This window comes from Mustelus asterias, chromosome 11 (assembly GCF_964213995.1).
Source record: "Mustelus asterias chromosome 11, sMusAst1.hap1.1, whole genome shotgun sequence".
NCBI classification, from domain to species: Eukaryota; Metazoa; Chordata; class Chondrichthyes; order Carcharhiniformes; family Triakidae; genus Mustelus; species Mustelus asterias.
The window spans coordinates 90689511-90709122 of record NC_135811.1 but is presented as its reverse complement, the minus strand read 5'-3'; the positions used below and the strand labels follow the sequence as shown (position 1 = coordinate 90709122).

The 19612-nt window shown below is 45.2% G+C and overlaps 1 protein-coding gene and 1 pseudogene across 2 annotated transcripts in view; both read right to left on the bottom strand.

Annotated features, from left to right (window-relative positions):
• Window positions 1-19612, bottom strand: part of LOC144500649 (MAGUK p55 subfamily member 2-like) — a 645619-nt gene that overhangs the window by 262982 nt on the left and 363025 nt on the right. The window lies entirely within an intron of this gene.
• On the bottom strand, window positions 11463-11581 carry LOC144501057 (5S ribosomal RNA; annotated as a pseudogene).

Sequence of the window (19612 nt, the reverse complement as noted above, 5' to 3'; positions counted from 1 at the left end):
TCTCCAAAGGAGCACCTAACAACCACCACCCCAGCTCCCCACAAGCCCCACCTCCCCCCCGCCCCCTCCCCACACCCCAACCCATCTTATCCCTGTAATCCTGTGCATTTACCGTGGCCACTCCACCGAACCTGCACATCTTGGGACACTAAAGAGCAATTTACCGTGTCTACACTACCTGCTGCCTTGGGAAAGCAGCCAGCATAATCACGCACCCTGGATATATTCTCTTCCATCTTTTTCCATCGAGAAAAAGATACAAAAGTCTGAGGTCACGTACCAACCGACTCAAGAACAGCTTCTTCCCTGCTGCCATCAGACTTTTGAATGGACCTACCTTATATTAAGCTGATCTTTCCCAACACCCTAGCTATGACTGTAACACTACATTCTGCACCCTCTACTTTCCTTCTCTATGAACGGCATGCTTTGTCTGTATAGCGCGCAAGAAACAATACCTTTCACTGTATACTAATACATGTGACAATAAATCAAATCAAATCAAATTGAACCTACACATCTTTGGACTCGTTCGGCTCAATGAGGTAAATCACCAAGATCTGAGTGACAACGTGGGGGAGACAACGCAACCAGACGGGGCGGCCAGCAAAGGTCCAGGTCGGTTTTTAGTCCACCTTTGCTGCGGGACACTTTGTGGGCGAGGAAAAGAATGTTCTTTCTCCCCCAACCACCCCCCCCCCCCCCCCCCCCCCCGGCCACCTCTCACCCCCCACAATGTTCGCCATCACTCCCACTTCAGGGAGTCTTTGGCCTCACTCTCCCCAACTGTGGCCCTCTCTCTCTTCCCTGGAATCAACTGACAGAACTTGGCAAATGCTAACGTTATGCCAAGGACCATTCCCTTCGCTCCCTGGCAGCCTAGGGCTCCTGACCTGATTATGTGCTCCCATCCCTGACATCAGTGTCTAAATGGGACCTTAGCCTCAGGCTACCATCCCTGTGGGTTGCTCTTCCTCACAACCAGATGTGCTCCCCAGTTAAAAATTCAGGCCAGATGTTTCTATCACTTCTGTAACAACTGCAGCTGAGTGACGGTTTCAGATGTTGAACTTGACGGTGAACAAGCGTTATTAAAGCAAATAAACAAATCGATGTTGGGTGGAATTCTCCCAAAAAATTTCTAACTGTCATAACAACGAGAATCATAGCGATTGGCACCAGTCTTACCAGTGCACGCCGCACTGCACTGCAATGGTCCCACACGCAGTCATTTCTTTGGAGCACGGCCCGTTGTGCACCGGTACTGGGAGGGGCAAGGCCTAAAGACACCGGTGAGCCTGGCTTCAGAGTGCACTCTCAGTGCACTGGGAATTCCCCTCCTGCACCCCACGGGCATCGAGGCCCCCGTCACCTCATCTGTATATGTTCCCCCACCCCCTCCCTGACACATGATCCGGCATTGGGCATCGTGGCCCTCTCAATGGGTCCCCCTGCCTGACCCCCAACATGACCCCCCCATCAGGACTGTACTCACGATCCACCCCTCTGCATGACATCTCCCACCATCAGACCTCTCCCCTCCCTCCACCTCTGCCGTATAACAACCCCAGCCATGGTCCCCACTCAGGCCTCATCCCTTCGGTAATGACCCTGGCACACTGGTACCCAACTGGCACCGCCATGCTGACTGGTAGTCACTACTGGGCACCATGGTGTGCCAGGTGGGCCCACCAGGTGGACACCGCCTGATGGGTACTGCCCGTCCATGTCCGCGAACCCTCAGGGACTTCAATGGTCTCTCAGCATCCCCCTACTCCTGTGTGCCCATTGCACCAGCTCTCTGCTTGTGGAGACCAGTAGCGATTCTTGCCGTTACCACGCTCGAAGGCCGGAGAACTCCATGCGCTGGGAATTGAATGAACTATGCATGTTTAAATGCTACTTCAGATATGCTAATTGGACTCATGCCCTTCCTGGGCACGTTCCGATTCACGCCATCAGAAAGGGGCTGGGAGACTCACAAACAGATTTTTAGGCCCAAACTCTCCTCTCTGGGTTTAGCACGATCTACTAACAGTGCGGTGAAGTCAGAGAGTCGCTCTGTTGTCTATAATACAGACATAATAAAATTCAAAGGGCACCATGAGACAAAAGCGGGAGTGGCCAATCATTGATGAGATAAATGGAAACAAAGTGCTGGGAAATCTCAGCAGGTCTGACAGCACCTGTGGGGTGAGGAATAGTTAACATTTTGAGTCGAATATGACTCTTCGCCATACAAGCAGTCATAATCGACTGAAAAATTAATTCTGTTTCACTTTCCACAGATGCAGCCACATCTGCTGAGATTTTCCGGCACTTTATCTTTTTATGTAAGGTTTCCAGCACCCGCAGTATTTAGTTTTTATGCTGGTGAGTGGAACACAGTTAAAATTACTTTTTTGCGATGGAACTATGCAACGCAAGCCTTTCCTGTGGTGTATGGCTGATTTTAAAAAGTGTGCAGGCCTTTTAAATCTTCTCTGCAGCGTTGCACACATGGTAACTTAAAGGGGCTGATTTGTGCATGGCCCGCATGTGGTTGCTGTGAAGTTCAGAGGAAACACTGGCATCAAAGTCTGAGGTCACGCATCTACCCGACTCAAGAGCAGCTTCTTCCCAGCTGCCATCAGTATTTTAAATGGACCTACCCTGCATTAAGTTGATCTTTCTCTACATCCTAGCTATAACTGTAACCTACATTCTGCACTCTCTCCTTTCCTTCTCTATGAACGGTATGTTTTGTCTGTATAGCGTGCAAGAAACTATACTTTTCACTGTATGTTAATACATGTGACAATAATAAATCAAATCAAATCAATGCTTGGTGGAGGTCATCAGCTTTCTCAAAAGTACAACGTAAGATTTCAATTATAGCAAAATTCAATTGAAAATGAACTTAAATTTTCCCATTGTCAAAAAAAAGATTTTTAAAAACTAATTAGCATGATTTTAAGCCACCCATCTGGTGCAAACCACTTTCAGTAAGGACTGTCCAGTTACCCACACCAATCCTGTTTCTTTCCCAACTTGTCTCCATATTAACCTGACCCAAATGGCCAGGTTCCACATCAGTGAAATGGGGTCCTATTTCAAATAGGCAGACAAGGTGTATTGAAGTTGTGAGGAGCCCTTCTGCAAAATCAGAATCATAGAATCCCTACAGTGCAGAAGGAGGCCATTCGGCCCATCGAGCCTGCACCGACAGCAATCCCACACAACCCCTATTCCCCACCCCCCCCCAATAACCCCACGTATTCACCCTACTAATCCCCCTGACACTAAGGGGTAATTTAGCATGGCCAATCCACCTAACCTACACATCTTTGGACTGTGGGAGGGAACCGGAGCACCCGGAGGAAACCCACACAGACACGGGGAGAACGTGCAAACTCCACACACACAGTGACCCAAGACCGGAATTGAACCCAGATCCCTGGTGCTGTGAGGTAGCAGTGCTAACCACTGTGCCACCTAACAGAGGGCTTGAATGCTGGGCTGCATTAGCTCCCCCTCTGTCTTAAAAATACTCAATGACTGTGCCCACCGCCCCAGTTCTCGACTCCCCCCACCGCACGCCCCCCCCCCGCACCCCCCGCCGCATCCCCCCCACCAATGTGGGGAAACATGTCCGAAGGTCATTTGGAAGTATTTGATAATGTGAAAACTTCATGCTGAGGTAATCCTCACTTTGACAGAGAGAACCACTCCGGATGCAGATTAAGTCACAGGTCATTACTGGGAGCTGGATCCTGGGTTAATAAGGCTAAAATTTTGGACAATACTGCATGCCCGTCATGTGTCCTAGCTCCTCACTAATGAGGGGCAAAGCAAATTTTTTAAATCATATGGCACATTGTGCATCTGTTGGAAGAAGTGAATGCTTAGGGTTGAAAAGGAAAATATCATAAGTGATAATTCTCTCAGTTCTGTAGTTTTGCTTGTTTGGCTATCTGTGTTACCGAGGGGAATGGGCATCAACACACAGACCTTTCGACTTCTTTCCAAACTCAGACAAACACCCATTACTACCCAGCCACTTGTTTTCCCCCCACATTTTTGGTTTCTCTGACGAGATTGCCAATTCTGTGGCCTGTGTGCAGTGGGTACACACCCATGGAAATGTTGTCAAGACTGCCCAAGCTTATTCCATTTCCTATATTTTCATTCCATGAGTCAAATCCTGGTTCCAGTTGTGGAATTGCAGTGTGAAAACACATTACAACATGCCCACATTCTCCACTTTGAATGGGCGGCACAGTGGTTAGCACTGCTGCCTCACAGCGCCAGGGACCCGGGTTCAATTCCAGCCGCGGGTCACTGTCTGTGTGGAGTTTGCACATTCTCCCTGTGTCTGCGTGGGTTTCCTCTCGGTGCTCTGGTTTCCTCCCACACTCCAAAGATGTGCGGATTAGATTGATTGGCCGTGCTAAATTACCCTTTAGTGTCAGGGGGATTAGCAGGGTAAATGCGTGGGGTACGGTGATAGAGCCTGGGTGTGATTGCTGTCGGTGCAGACGCGATGGGCCAAATGGCCTCCTTCTGCACTGTAGGGATTCTATGATGGATTCTAAGAACATACAAGCAACCCCAATAGTCCATTGAACATGACCAGGCAGAGGCATTCGGGTATGACTTCTTATCATTCATGGATTATAGTTGATGGGTGTTAATCATAGCATCAGGTGTGCTGACCTTCCAGAAGGGAAAAACAGTTTGGACCAGGATTCTTATTTCTCTATTTTACTGGTGTTCTGTTCCACTTTAAAGCATACAAGACCAGTTCATGATCTGTGTTCTTATTTCCCCATCTTACTGTTTTTCCTTCTGGGCTCTGCACCTGACTACCAAGTATGGCTCTTATTGTGTTATCATAGAATCCCTACAATGTACAAGGCGGCCATTTGGCCCATCGAACCTGCACCAGCAACAATCCCACCCACGTCATATCCCCGTAACCCCATGTATTTACCCTCCTAGTCACTCAGGGGCAATTTAGCACGGCCAATCAACCTAAGCCACACATCTTTGGAGTGTGGGAGGAAACCGGATCACCCGGAGGAAACCCACGCAGACACGGGGGGAACGTGCAAACTCCACACAGACAGTGACCCGAGGCCGGAATCGAACCCGGGTCCCTGGCCCTGTGAGGCATTTGGAAGTATTTGATAATGTGAAAACTTCATGCTGAGGTAATCCTCACTTTGACAGAGAGAACCACTCCGGATGCAGATTAAGTCACAGGTCATTACTGGGAGCTGGATCCTGGGTTAATAAGGCTAAAATTTTGGACAATACTGCATGCCCGTCAGCAGTGCTAACCACTGTGCCACCGTTATGTTCTACATAAATCATAAAATGGATTTCATGTAACACATAAGAAAAATCATTGTGACCTGTAGGTGGAAGAGAAAATAAAAACAGGTGTAGGCCATTCGGTCTCTCAAGCTTGCTCCATTATTCAATGAGATTATGGATGATCATTTATTTTCCTGCACTATCCCCATATCTCCTGATATGTCTAATATCAGAAAATGTATAAATTGCTCTGTCTTGAACATACTCAATGACTGTGCCCACCGCCCCCAGTTCTAGATCCCCCTATTATATACGTTGGGGTGGAGCCCCTTTAAGGAATGGGTCAGGTGACCTGGGGTGTGGGGTGACCCGACCTGAGGGGGCAGTCGGTGTTGGGAGTATTATTTCTTTTATTCATTCATGGGACATGGGAGTTGCTGGCTGGCCAGCATTTCGTGGCCATCTCTAGTTGCCCTTGGAGGCAGTTGAGAGTCAACCACATTGCTGTGACTCTGGAGTCACATGTAGGCCAGACCAGCTAAGGACGGCAGATTTCCTTCCCTAAAGGACATTAGGGAACCAGATGGGTTTTTCAGACAATCAACAATGGTTTCATGGTCATCAGTAGATTCTTAATTCCAGATTTTTATTTTATTGAATTCAAATTCCACCATCTGCTGTGGTAGACTTAATCCAGAGACCCAGGGTAGTGCTCTGGGGACCCGAGTTCAATCCCACCATGGCAGATGGTGAAATTAGAATTCAATTAAAATCTGGCAATAGAAAAGGCTAATGACGATCATGAAACCATTGTCAATTATTGTAAAAACCCAGTTGGTTCATTAATGTCCTTTAGGGTAGGAAATCTGTCGTCCTTCCCTGGTCTCCAGATCCACAGCAATGTAGTTGACTCTTAAATGCCCTCTAAAATGGCCTGGCAGGGCAGCACAGTGGTTAGCACTGCTGCCTCACAGCGCCAGGGACCCAGGTTCGATTCCCTGCTTAGGTCACTATCTGTGCGGAGTCTAACGCTCTCCCCGTATTTGAGTGGGTTTCCTCTGGGTGCTCTGGTTTCCTCCCACGGTCTGAAAGATGTGCTGGTTAGGTGTATTGGCCATGCTAAATTCTCCCTCAGTGTACCTGAACAGGCGCCGGAGTGTGGCGACTAGGGGATGTTCACAGTTACTTCAATGAGGTGTTAACTTAAGCCTACATGTGACACTAATAAAATAATTTTAAAATTCAGTTCAAGGAGATAATTAGGGATGGGTAATAAACGCTGGCCCAGCCAGCGACGCCCACGTCCCATGGATGAATGAATAAAAACATCTCTTACTCAAATGTAAAATAAATGAATCGTTTCACTGCTCTTCCCTTGGCTTCCCAAACAACTCTGCTCCACAAATATTGTGGCAATTCATCAGATCATATTTCACAACCCTCTTACTCACTTTCTTTGACTTTCCAACGCATTGCTAAGCTGTGGATTTGCATTGCAAATGCATTTCATCTGACATTTTTATGAAGGCTACAAGGTTATTAAAGAGAAGCCTAGAAATATATCACCTTATGAATGATTAGTACCAAAAGATCAACGAAAGCCTTATTTTTGAGCTGGTGAGGGTGTGTCGATTAAAACAGTTGAGAAAGGAATTAAATTAAAATACTAAGCATCCCTGTTTGTGCTCCAAAAATAAGTGTATTTTTAGGGCGCTTTGCACATTAGAGGTCTCTGTTACTTTTTGATAAAGAATAAAAGAGACGCAGCCTTATCTTGCACATGCCAATAAAATATTCTACCATGTCCGCGAGCTGTGTATATGGAAATCAAATTCTTGCCTCCCAATACGATTGAATCCCACATCAACTCTTGCATCTGTCTCAACCAAGAGTCAATCACTCTCACCACTCAGTCTCCAGCAAACACCAGCCTGATTGTTGATTTAATGGAGTTTGCTTTTACCTTGAACTATTTCATCTAACGACACTTTGGAAATTCTTCACTGCATTCCATTTTTTTCCTCCCACACACATGAAGAAAGTCTCCTCACTTCGCCATTGCCAGTCTTTAATCAGTTCCCTTTCCACAGTTAGTTCCCCGAGACATGTTTGTTTTTAAAGTCAGTCTTTGATAGTCTTATTAGTTGTCTACAGGTCCGCACTTCAAACACCAAGTCAATTGACATCAATTTTCTTCACTCATTTAGTTATGCCTGAAGCCTTTGTACATACTTTCTACATAGCTGTGTAGAAGACAATTATCTATGCACTGGCAACTGTTAATTTGTATTCCTCCCACTACACTCCAACGCAAGTCCTCTCATCTCAGTTTTGCTATATAACCGAATAACTTACATCTATCAATCTCCTTTAGAATATCCTTGACCTACTCTGAAAACATTTCAAGTCTACCTTAAACACCTGATGGAGATTAATGCCTGGATATTAGCTGGGGCAGTTTATGCACCAGGGCTGGAGATTAGGACGGGAAACCTTTTGCGCCCAACCCTCTGCTCCGTAATTTGGAATTTTAACTCCATGGTGTGCATCTTGTAGAGTCAGTACATGGGGACCTCACCATGGTGCCAGGCTGACTGACGACCTTGATGCCCAGTCAGGTAGGGAGGACAGGGAGAGGTCAGAACATCTGCAGGAGCAGTTCAGGTGTACCCGTCACCAGGCAATGGTAAATACTCCTGCTCCTCATGGCACAGCACGGTGACACAGTGGTTAGCACTGCTGCCTCACAGCGCCACAGACCTGGGCTCAATTCTGGCCTTGGAACACTCTCAGTGTGGAGTTTGTATGTACTCCCTGTGGCTGCGTGGGTTTCCTCCAGATGCTCCCGTTTCCTCCCACAGTCCAAATATGTGCTGGTTAGGTCGAATGGCCGTACTAAATGGCCCCTTAGTGTCAGGGGGACTAGCCGGGTAAATACTCGGAGTTACGGGGATAGGGCCTGGGTGGGATTATTGTTGTTGCAGGCTTGATGGGCCAAATGGCCTCCTTCTGCGCTGTATGATTCTATGGTTCCTCATGGCTCATGGACAGTGCTGCAAAGACACACTTACCTTCTCCTTGAAGCCGTCCTCGTCCCTCTTCGGCTGCTGGAGAGGCGACTGCGAAAGCTGAATGCAGGTTAAACCGGAGGCTGCCAGCCTCATTAAAATATATACATTTCCAAGCCATCTCCTGGAACTGTCTGTACTCATGCGAAACCTTACAATGAACAGGCTGCAGTCGGGTTTCAGACCTTTAATACTGCAATATCCAAACAAATCCCAGCCCCTGTTTTTGAGTGTTACAATTCAGCCCAAAGTGTCCGCTGTACTCACATGTAATGTTGAAAAGTCCGCATTAAAAAACTGATCAATTTAAACGGTTCCGAGGTAATTGATGGTCGAAGTGAAGACTTTCCCATCAATTGCTATTGGCTTCTCAATCAGTCGCCACAGGCTCACAATCACATCTTATTTCGCACTCATCTTGTCGTTTTCTTGCTCACATCCCCAAAAACTATCAATTTTATAACTTAAAATATCATCATTTCGTCATATTTCACTGAGGTGACTAATCAAACCAATTGTTTGAATTTTGTGAGCTGTGATTTCTTTTTGAAGATGATTTATTAGGATCAAGGTTTTATTTTCGGCAGGCAGGACTAAGATTATAAATGATTTAACAATGCAATTTGAAAGAAAATCTACCACTGGTCTGACAATTACAGCAGAGATACCAGTTCTGCCTCTCACACCGTCATGAAACCAACAGAGAGACATTGAAGCATTAGCCTCTCAATGTTTGGATACCACACAGGGGCATAACAAAACTCAACAGGATGTGGTACAAAAGTCAGATTGCTGCACTTAAACTCAAAATAGCTCAGTCCAGTTCAAAGCCTACCCAAAAATTCTGGAAATAGCTCAAAACATGAGACCTGGACATTGAGTCAGCTTTATATTAAAAGTTTTATACTTATGTCCTTGAATGTGAAGAAAGTTCTTCCATTTATTTAGGTGCCATGAAAGGCCCCAACTTGAGAGCTTCAGGTTTCTAGGTGTCCAGATCACCAACAACCTGTCCTGATCCCTCCACGCCAACGCTATAGTTAAGAAAGCCCACCAACGCCTCTACTTTTTTTAGGAGGTTAAGGAAATTCGACATATCTGCTAGGAATCCCACCAATTTTTACAGATGCACCACAGAAAGCATCCTTTCCAGATGTACCACAGCTTGGTATGGCTCCTGCTCTGAGCAAAACCACAAGAAACTACAAAGGGTTGTGAACACAGCCCAGTCCATCACGCAAACCAGCCTCCCATCCATTGATTCCAACTATACTTCTCACTGTTTCGGAAAAGCAGCCAGCATAATCAAGGGCCCCACGCACCACCTTCCTCCATTGGAAAAAAGATACAAAAGTCTGAGATCACATAGCAACTGACTCAAGAACAGTTTCTTCCCTGCTGCCATTAGACTTTTGAATGGACCTACTGATAAATCAACTGATATTAAGTTGATCTTTCTCTACACCCTAGCTATGACTGTAACACCACATTCTACACCCTCTCCTTTCTTTTTCCCCTTTTCACTCTATGAATGGTACATTTTGTCTGCATAGTGCACAAGAAACAATATTTTTCACTGTATCCCAATACATGTGACAATAATAAATAAATCACTTGACAGTAAATGAAGAAGTGTGGTCACTATTTGTGAATTGTACAGAAATTGAATATTTACTTCTATTTCCTGATGGTGAGCATTAATTGGGAAGTTATTTAGGCTGCTATATAGAACATAGAACACTACAGAGCAGTACAGGCCCTTCGGCCCTCGATGTTGCGCCGACCTGTGAAACCAATCTAAAGCCCATCTAACCTACACTATTCCAATATCATCCATATGTTTATCCAATGACCATTTAAATGCCCTTAATGTTGACGAGTCCACTACTGTTGCAGGCAGGGCATTCCACGCCCTTACTACTCTCTGAGTAAAGAACCTACCTCTAACATCTGTCCTATATCTATCACCCCTCAATTTAAAGCTATGTCCCCTCGTGCTAGCCATCACCATCCGAGGAAAAAGGCTCTCACTGTCCACCCCATCTAATCCTCTGATCATCTTGTAAGCCTCTATTAAGTCACCTCTTAACCTTCTTCTCTCTAACGAAAACAACCTCAAGCCCCTCAGCCTTTCCTCATAAGGCCTTCCCACCATACCAGGCAACATCCTGGTAAATCTCCTCTGCACCCTTTCCAATGCTTCCACATCCTTCCTATAATGCGGCGACCAGAACTGTACGCAATACTCCAAGTGCGGCCGCACCAGAGTTTTGTACAGCTGCAACATGACCCCATGGCTCCGAAACTCAATCCCTCTACCAATAAAAGCTAACACACCGTACGCCTTCTTAACAACCCTATCAACCTGGGTGCCAACTTTCAGGGATCTATGCACATGCATATCAGAGCAGACTCAAACTATGGATGAGGAGGTACATGTTTGTAAACCGTGCCTCTGTAAATAAAAGCTTGTAAGTGTGTAGAGGTTAGAACCAGTTCTATCCTCCATCGCCGAGGTTAGGTTGATTGGTCATGCTAAGTTGCCCCCAAATTTCAGGGCGATTAGCAGGGTAAATACGTGGGTTTATGAGGATAAGGCCTGGGTGGAATTGTTATTGGTGCAGGCTTGATGGGCCAAATGGCTTCCTGCTTCACTGTAGGGATTCTATGATTCTATTTATCTAGAGTAGAACACTGTTGTACTGCATAAAATGCTGATGTCAATTTGAGCACAGCAACCTCCCAAAAACAGCAATGACTAAACTATTTGTTCTGTTGACGCTGGCTGAGGAATAGGTATTGGTCAGAACACTGCAAATAACTTGCTGCTCATTTTCCCTCAATATAGTGCCTTTTCTTTCGCGTCTATCTGAGGGGGGCAGAACAGGGCATTGGCTTTGTAATAAGTCCTCGGAGGCAGAAGTCCCTTCACCAAAATCCCTTTATTTCCAAGTCTGACAGCAGCATGCAGAGTGCTTTCAGTTAGCAGCCTATACTCGGAATCCCAGAGGAACTGGCACTTCTGGTTAAGTACAAAGCAAGAGGCTCCCTGATTGGCCCATCAACTTGGCCCTTAATCAGGGACATCTTTCATTGAGCCTACTGCACGTGGTGTTCCCAGGCGGTCTCCCATCCAAGTACTAACCAGGCTTGAATCTGCTTAGCTTCCGAGATCAGACGAGGTCGGACATTTTCAGACTAGTATGGCCGTGGCCGCCCTTAATCAGGGAGTTCATAATCTAATAGCTCCCCCCCCCCCCCCCAATTGCCTGATTAAAGTCATTACAGGCTTAATGTCTCATTTGAAAGGTAACACCTCTGACAGTATAGCGCTGGAGGGGAGTGTCACCTTAGATAATGTGCTCAATGTTTAGGGCGAGACCTGAACCACAACCTTCTGAATCAGAGCTGCTATCTCGCAGATCACTAATATTGGAAAGCTCTGTGAGCAATCTTTTCTAAATCCATTACATGGGAAGCCAAACTCATATCATGTGAAGTATATGCAGACCATTAAAGTTAAAGTTTATTTATTAGTGTCATAAGTAAGGCTTACATGAACACTGCAATGAAGTTACTGTGAAATTCCCCTAGTCGCCACACTCCAGCGACTGTTCAGGTCAATGCATGTCTTTCAGACTGTGGGAGGAAACCCATGCAGACACAGGGAGAATGTGCAAATTCCGCACAGTGACCCGAGCCAGGAATCGAACCCGGGTCCCATGCACTGTGAGGCTGCAGTGCTAACCACTGTGCCGCCCCATTAATGGCTGTTATCATCATTTCTTGACTAACTCAAAGGGCTCTCAGCCCAATGATGGTTGGTCACATGACAGTAGAGTTCAGTAAAATGCACGCCAAGAGTTGTTCTGATTTTCTAAATAATTGTGTGGGCACCAACATTCCTTCATAGCTTTCTTACCACCCACACTTACAGAAATGTGTATTGATTCTGCAAAGATCTTTTGTAAATGGAATTGGAAAAGCCAGTGCTCATCCTTTTGCACACCATTTCTTCTACAGTCACAGAAATAAAAGGAATAATCTCTCTAACTTTAATCAATCAATCAATCCACTGTGTTATGCCACTAAAGCAATTATTGTAAACCACAACTCCAATCATACATTGTGAACAGTGTGTCAACATGTGTTAGGCATATTAACTTTGCCATTTCTTTCAACTACAGGCAATGTGGGTTTCATCCTGAATCACATTAAACGTTTCTATTTTAAAGATTTATAAAAGCAAAATTGTAATTAGATCAGGAGCCCTGGATATTTAGAATGGAAGCCTGCGCTGCTGTTCCTGATAAGATTGTCGTTGCTTTGCGACACGAGGGAAAGTGAATATAGAATTCTGTTCGATACATTATATGCTAACGATACAGAAATTCTCTCCAGAGCTGTGTCATTTGGCTGTATGTGATAGCTCACTGACACATGTAAGCTGTAATGCAATAGTTCATACCTGATCTTCTATTACGGAGCACAGAGGCTTGAAACACCCTCAATGCATCTGCAGCAGTCCATTGTGGCCAGCCAACATGAAATAGGCTTGCAGTCTGGGCAGATAAATGGTGCAAAGGTTGGGATAGATGGTCCCCGGACTAACTGGGATCTCTCTATCAATATTTGTTCCAAATCATTTCTCTGAGGTGGCCCAATTTTCTTTTACAGGCCCAGCCCCCCAACTGGAAAATCCTGCTAGTATTCAATAGGCAACCAATGGAATAAAGTTTATTTATTAGTCACAAGTAAGGCTTACATTAACACTGCAATGAAGTTACTGTGAAATTGCTGTGAAAGTGGCCCTGGATTAGATTTTTTAAAATTCATTTATGGGACATGGGCGTCACTGGCTGGCCAGCATTTATAGCCCATCCCTAATTGCCCGAGGGCAGTTGAGAATCAACCACATTGCTGTGGCTCTGGAGTCACATGTAGGTAAGGATGTCAGATTTCCTTCCCTAAAGGCCATGAGTGAACCAGATGGGTTTTTCCAACAAACGGCAATGGTTTCATGGTCATCTGTCTATTCTTAATTCCAGATATTTTTTATTGAATTCAAATTCCACCAACTGCCGTGGCGGGATTCGAACCCAGGTCAACAGAACTTTAGCTGAGTTTCTGGATTAATAGTCTAGCGATAATACCACCAGGCCATCACCTCCCCCGGACATGTTGTCGACATCTAAAATCATACTCCCTCCCCACTTGGAACATAGAACAGTACAGCACAGAAACAGGCCCTTCGGCCCACAAAGTTGTGCCGAACATGACACCAAATTAAACTAATTCCTTCTGCCTGCCCTTGGTCCATATCCCTCTATTTCTTGCATATTCATGTGCTTATCTAAAAGCTCCTTAAACGTCCCTATCATATCTGCCTGCCCACCCCTGGCAGCGTGTTCCAGACACCTACCGCTCTCTGTGTAAAAAACATGCCCCTCACATCTCCTTTGAACTTTTCTCCTCTCACCTTAAGTGCATGCTCCCTAGTAATAGACATTTCAACTCTGGGAAAAAAATTCTGACTGTCAACCCTATCTGTGCCTCTCATAATTTTATAGACTTTCTATCAGGTCTCCCCTCGGCCGCCGCCGCTCCAGATAAAACCACCCTAGTTTGTCCAGCCCATCCTTATAACTCATACCCTCTAATCCAGGCAGCATCCTGGTAAACCTCTTCTGCACCCTCTCTAAAGCATCCACATGCTTCCTGTTATGTGGTGACCAGAATTTAATGCAATACTCGTAAGTCCACATGCATCATAAACCACAGGGAGTGCGCCAAATTGGAATAACAGTGGGGAATTTTATCTGTTAAAGTTATAAGAAGTTACAAAATCTTTACCATTGTATTTCTCATTGGATATTTCAGCAAATTCAGTTCTTTTAGTATTTTGGTCTTCATGGAGATCACAACAGCATTAAGAAGTGATTTGGGCAAAGATTTCACGATATCAAAGAGACCAGATATCTACTTAATTTCCAATTACCCTATTTCCAATGGTTGGTGAATCTGGGTCTCGGGGAAATAGCCTAAAAGTTTGAACCAGACCATCCAGGAGTGAAGTTAGGGAATACTTTGATATGCAAAGGGTGGTAGAAGTTTGGAAGTCGCTTTCCAAAGCAACAGTTGTTGTTGAGTGAACTGTTCTTTAAAATCAGAGATACAAAGATTTCTGTTAACCAAAGATATTAAGGGATGTGGGATTATGAGTGGCATCAGTTACGGATCATTCTTGCCTCTTGGTCACAAAGTTCCGGGTACAAGTCCCACTTCAGGACTTGGGTAAATAAAAACAAAACAAAGCTGACACTCCAGTGCAGTTCTGTGGGAAGTACCATCTTTCTGAAGGGGCATTAAAAAGAGGTCACACCTGCCTTTGCGAGTAGACATAAAGGCTGGAATTTTACCATCCCGCCCGCCATGGGAATCAGAGTGGGTGAGGGGTGGACCATGGAAAGATCTGTTGACATCGGGCAGGATTTTATAGTTTCGGAACAAGAAAGGCTGTAAAATCTCACTAACTGTCCTGGCTGGAGACAATACACACCTCTTTAACCTGTGCTTACCCCTCTCTCCACTCACACTGTTTGTACCTTTAAGACTTGATTACTTGTAAATTCTCGCATTCCAACCATTATTTTGTAAATTGAGTTTGTGTCTTTATATGCCCTGTTTGTGAACTGAAATCCCACTCACCTGACGAAGGGGCAGCGCTCCGAACGCTAGTGGCTTTTGATATCAAATAAACCTGTTGGACTTTAACCTGGTGTTGTGAGACTTCTTACTACACTTCCTATATTGCACAGTGCCTACACTTCAATAAGACGTCGTTGGCTGTAAAATGCTTTGAGTTGTCTCGAAAGGTTGCAAAAGGTGTGATATAAAAGCAAGTCTTTCTTATTTCGAAATGCCCAGGGAATGATAAAAGAGGCTGAAGAAGCTAAGTAGCCTACTCATGTTCCTGAGTTCATGTTTCAATACCACTGAGAGTAGTTTAGACATTTCCTCCAAGACCTCTGCCCATTGTGAAAGCTTTGCTTTTGATCAGAAGCGTCAGGGACTATACAAACCAAATAAATATAGAGCTGCCTTTCATGGTACCATCAGTTCACTGGTCTTCACTGTTTGATTCATGTCATTCTTGTGAAATGAAATTCAATGGAGCTGCCACGCCGACAGTATTGAGATTTGAGACTCAGTGAAAAGATCTGTGAAAAACGGACCCCAAGAACTTTGACTATTTTGTCTTCATAATGTGGTTTGAAATATTGGCACAAGTTATACATGACATTACTGTGCATCTGTTGGGGTATCTTACTTTGGTATAAATTTACATCTTACCATCAACATTTTATGCAGTTTAGGCCACTTGATATGGTCCATCCAAACAGTGTTTCTCTACTTAACAGAGTGCGCAAAGTTAGCAAACCGTATGACTTTAAATATAGATCCCAGGAAACGCAAGTCCATTAGTTAATTCTGAGGCACATAGCTGATGAGGTTAATTTATAGTTCATAGCAAACACAAGTCTGTCTATTGAAGCTGGGTTTTTTAAAATGGTGACTTTGAATAAAGAGCGTCAAAGTTCTCATTGTGACAGCCTCATTATTTTGCCTTTTATAATAACATATGACTTGTCATTTAAATGCAATCTCCATTAATTTATTCTGGTTTAAGTATTCAAGTTATTAGTGCTGGCAATTATTTGCAACCACTAACGCAAATTGGAATAGACTGAAACACTCGATAATGTCAGTGAACAGAATGAAGCAATTCCTGAAAGTTGCAAATCAGAGGCAATGCACAAATGGTGCCGTGTCCAACAAACATTAAAAAGCAAGAGTGGTTTAGACAGATAATTGTGAGGTGATTGAAGGCCAATGTAACCGGCAATAAGCATTTCCTGTTGTCCAGAAGTTAGGATGAACTAACGTGGGAGTTTTAGTGGGGCCTCTTCAAAAAACAAAAGCAGCATTTAGTAATGTTCTTATTTTGGATTTATTTCATAATTCCATGGGACCCAAGATTGAGTACAAAGGGAAAACCCTTTTCTAAAAGCTTAAAACATACACAGCTACTTTTTTTTATTTTATTCGTGGGACATGGGCATTGCTGGCTGGCCAGCATTTATTACCCACCCTGACTTGAGAGTCAAGCACATTGCTGTGGATCTGGAGTCACATGTAGGCCAGACCAGGTAAGGATGGCAGATTTCCTTCCCTAAAGGGAACCAGATGGGTTTTTCCGACAATCGACAATGGTTTCGTGGTCATCAGTAGATTCTTAATTCCAGGTATTTTTTTATTGAATTCAACTTCCGCCATCTGCTGTGGCGGGATTCGAACCTCGGATTCCAGAACACGAGCTGAGTTTCTGGATTAATAGTCTGGGACTAATACCACGAGGCTATCGCCTCCACTTGAAGGGGAGGAATTCCGCCACTGCTAGGAACACTCCATCTTTAGTACATAGAGTCATAGAAACCCTACAGTGCAAAAAGAGGCCAGTTGGCCCATCGAGTCTGCACCGACCACAATCCCACCCAGGCCCTACCCCCATATCTCTACATATTTACCCGCTAATCCCTCTAACCTACGCATCTCAGGACACTAAGGGGCAATTTTTTAGCATGGCCAATCAACCTAATCCGCACATCTCTGAACTTTGGGAGGAAACCGGAGCACCCGGAGGAAACCCACGCAGACACGAGGAGAACGTGCAAACTCCACACAGACTGTGACCAAGCCGGGAATCGAACTCAGGTCCCTGGAGCTGTGAAGCAGCAGTGCTGTGCTACCGTGCCGCCCCTTCAAATTGTGGACTGGAAGACTTCCTGCCCAGAGGGAGTAAACAGTTGGAAGCGGATCTCATCCCAACTGGAATAATTGGCATGTGCCCGGAGTCAACTGGGACAACCAGAAAGCATTTCACCCCAATTTTGTCTGTCGACTTCAGGCTAGGTTTGGATATGATTGAGAGGGAGCTTGAACTGGGGACAGGCTGAAGTCGATCATGTCCTTGCCCCGATAGGGCCACAATGGAACTCCAATGTGTCCCAAAACCTCGGACCTAAATGTGAGTTTTTTTATTCATTCAAAGGATGTCGGCGTCACTGGCTAGTCCAGCATTGGCTGCCCATCCTGAATTGCCTTTGAGAAGATGATGGTGAGCTGCCCTCTTGAACCTCTGTTGATCACGCAATGTAGGTACACCCATAGTGCTGCTAGGGAGGAAGTTCCAGGATTTTGTCCCTGCGACACTGAAGGAACAGCAAGATATTTCCAAGTCAGGATGTTGAGTGGCTTGGGGGCGGGGACCCTCCAAGTGTTGGCCAGGTATCTGCTGCCCTTGTCCTTCGAGACGGTAGTGGTTGTGGCTTTGGAAGGTGCTGTCTAATGAGCCGGGGTGAGTTCTTGCAGTGCATCTTGTCGATGCCACACACACTGTGATTCGGTGGTGGGAGGAGTGAGCGTTTGTGGAAGGGATGCCAATCAGGTGGGCTGCTTTGTCCTGGATTGAGTCAAGCTTCTTGCATCTTATCGGAGCTGCAGTCATCCAGGCTGTATTCCATTACACACCAAATTTCTGCCTTGTAGATGGTGGATAAACATTTGGGGATGAAGAGATTCCTAGCCTTTGAGCAGCTGAACAATCATCTGTTTCGTGAAGAGGAATGGGACTGCTGTCTAATCTGCAATGATGGGCTGGAAAAGTACCCATTTCCAAAATGAAAATCAATCATATGTATTTTCACTAATTATTACGGCACCGGCAACTTAACAATATATACGTGTTGAACTATACGCAAAGACACAAACAATAGGGAGGGATGTTGCTGAGACCACAGTGCCTGGATCCACCATAACTGGTGTACAAGATATCTGTGTGGCCGCCTTGAAGAGCAGGAGGTGGAGATGGCTTAATTTGATTTATTATTGCCACATGTATTGGGATACAGTGAAAAATATTGCTTCTTCCGCACTATACCGACAAAGCATACCGTTCATATAGTACATAGGGGAGAAGGAAAGGAGAGGATGCAGAAGTCACCTTGCTCCGGCGTCATCTTGCAGAGGAAGAGAAGGAGGTGGAGGTGGCAAAGTCAGGGGGAAGAGATCCCGCCTCTGAAGAGAAATGTCACCTTGATGAGCAAGCTCCACCTGGGCATCCTTACTGACTCACTCAACCCTCACTCACTCATGCAGCTACCCTCACTCATCCTCATACAATCAACTCTCACTCACTCACTTACTAACCCTCACTCTGATATTCTCATCAGGTGAGAAGAATCATAGAATCCCTACAGAGGGAGGCCATTCACCCTTTCGAGTCTGCACCGGTGAGGTGAGCGAAGCCTGAGGCCTACAACACCCGAATGCGGGGTACGGTGTCAGCAGGAGGTGTGGGTAAGTCAAGAAGGCCCAAGTGAATGGGGAAAAGTGGCAGCAAGTTGGGGAAAGTGACAGAAAGCATGGGAAAGTGGTGGAAAAGGCATGGGTAGAAGCCAGAGCCCAATAAGAAATTCACTATTTTTATTATTTTTGTTGAAGCGTGTTCTCTGCTTCGTCTCACATGCCCCCCGGAAAAACACAATCTTCCTTCTCCAGGCCACTCACTATCTGAACCAGGGCCTAGGCAGTAGCGGAGAATCGGATTGCCCTGTCAGTGCTTCTTCCATCCATTTCTTATTTAGTAGCTGTCCCTGTTGTGAGCACCCAGAGTCTCCCGCTCCAGAAACGCGAAAGAAGAGGGGTGACCTGATGGAGTAGCTATGCAGAGAAGATGCTTCTCCTTGTGGACTGAGTTTAGGATTGCTAGTTTAGATCCCTCAGCAACACTCACTAATAAGGAATTCAGGGGAAACCTCTGTATCCAGGGAGTGGTTATGATGTGTAACTTCCTACCACACAACAGCGGTTAAGATGAGTAGTATAGATGCATTTAATGAGAAGCTAGATAAGTACATGAGGGAGAAAGGATATGTGGGCAGGGTTAGATGAGCTTGAATGGGTGGAGGTTCACATGGTGTATCAATGTGGGGAATAAACCTTCTGGGCCATTTTGGTAGAATTCTACTCTGACTAGGGCAGTCTGTCAGATTGATACACCGTCAGACACTGATAGTTAAGATAATGCTCCTAAAACTTGCACTTAAATGGATATGAGATATTGATACTATTATGTATGCTCCTATGGACTAAGAGTGCATAAAGAATCACGAGGTAGGCTTGTT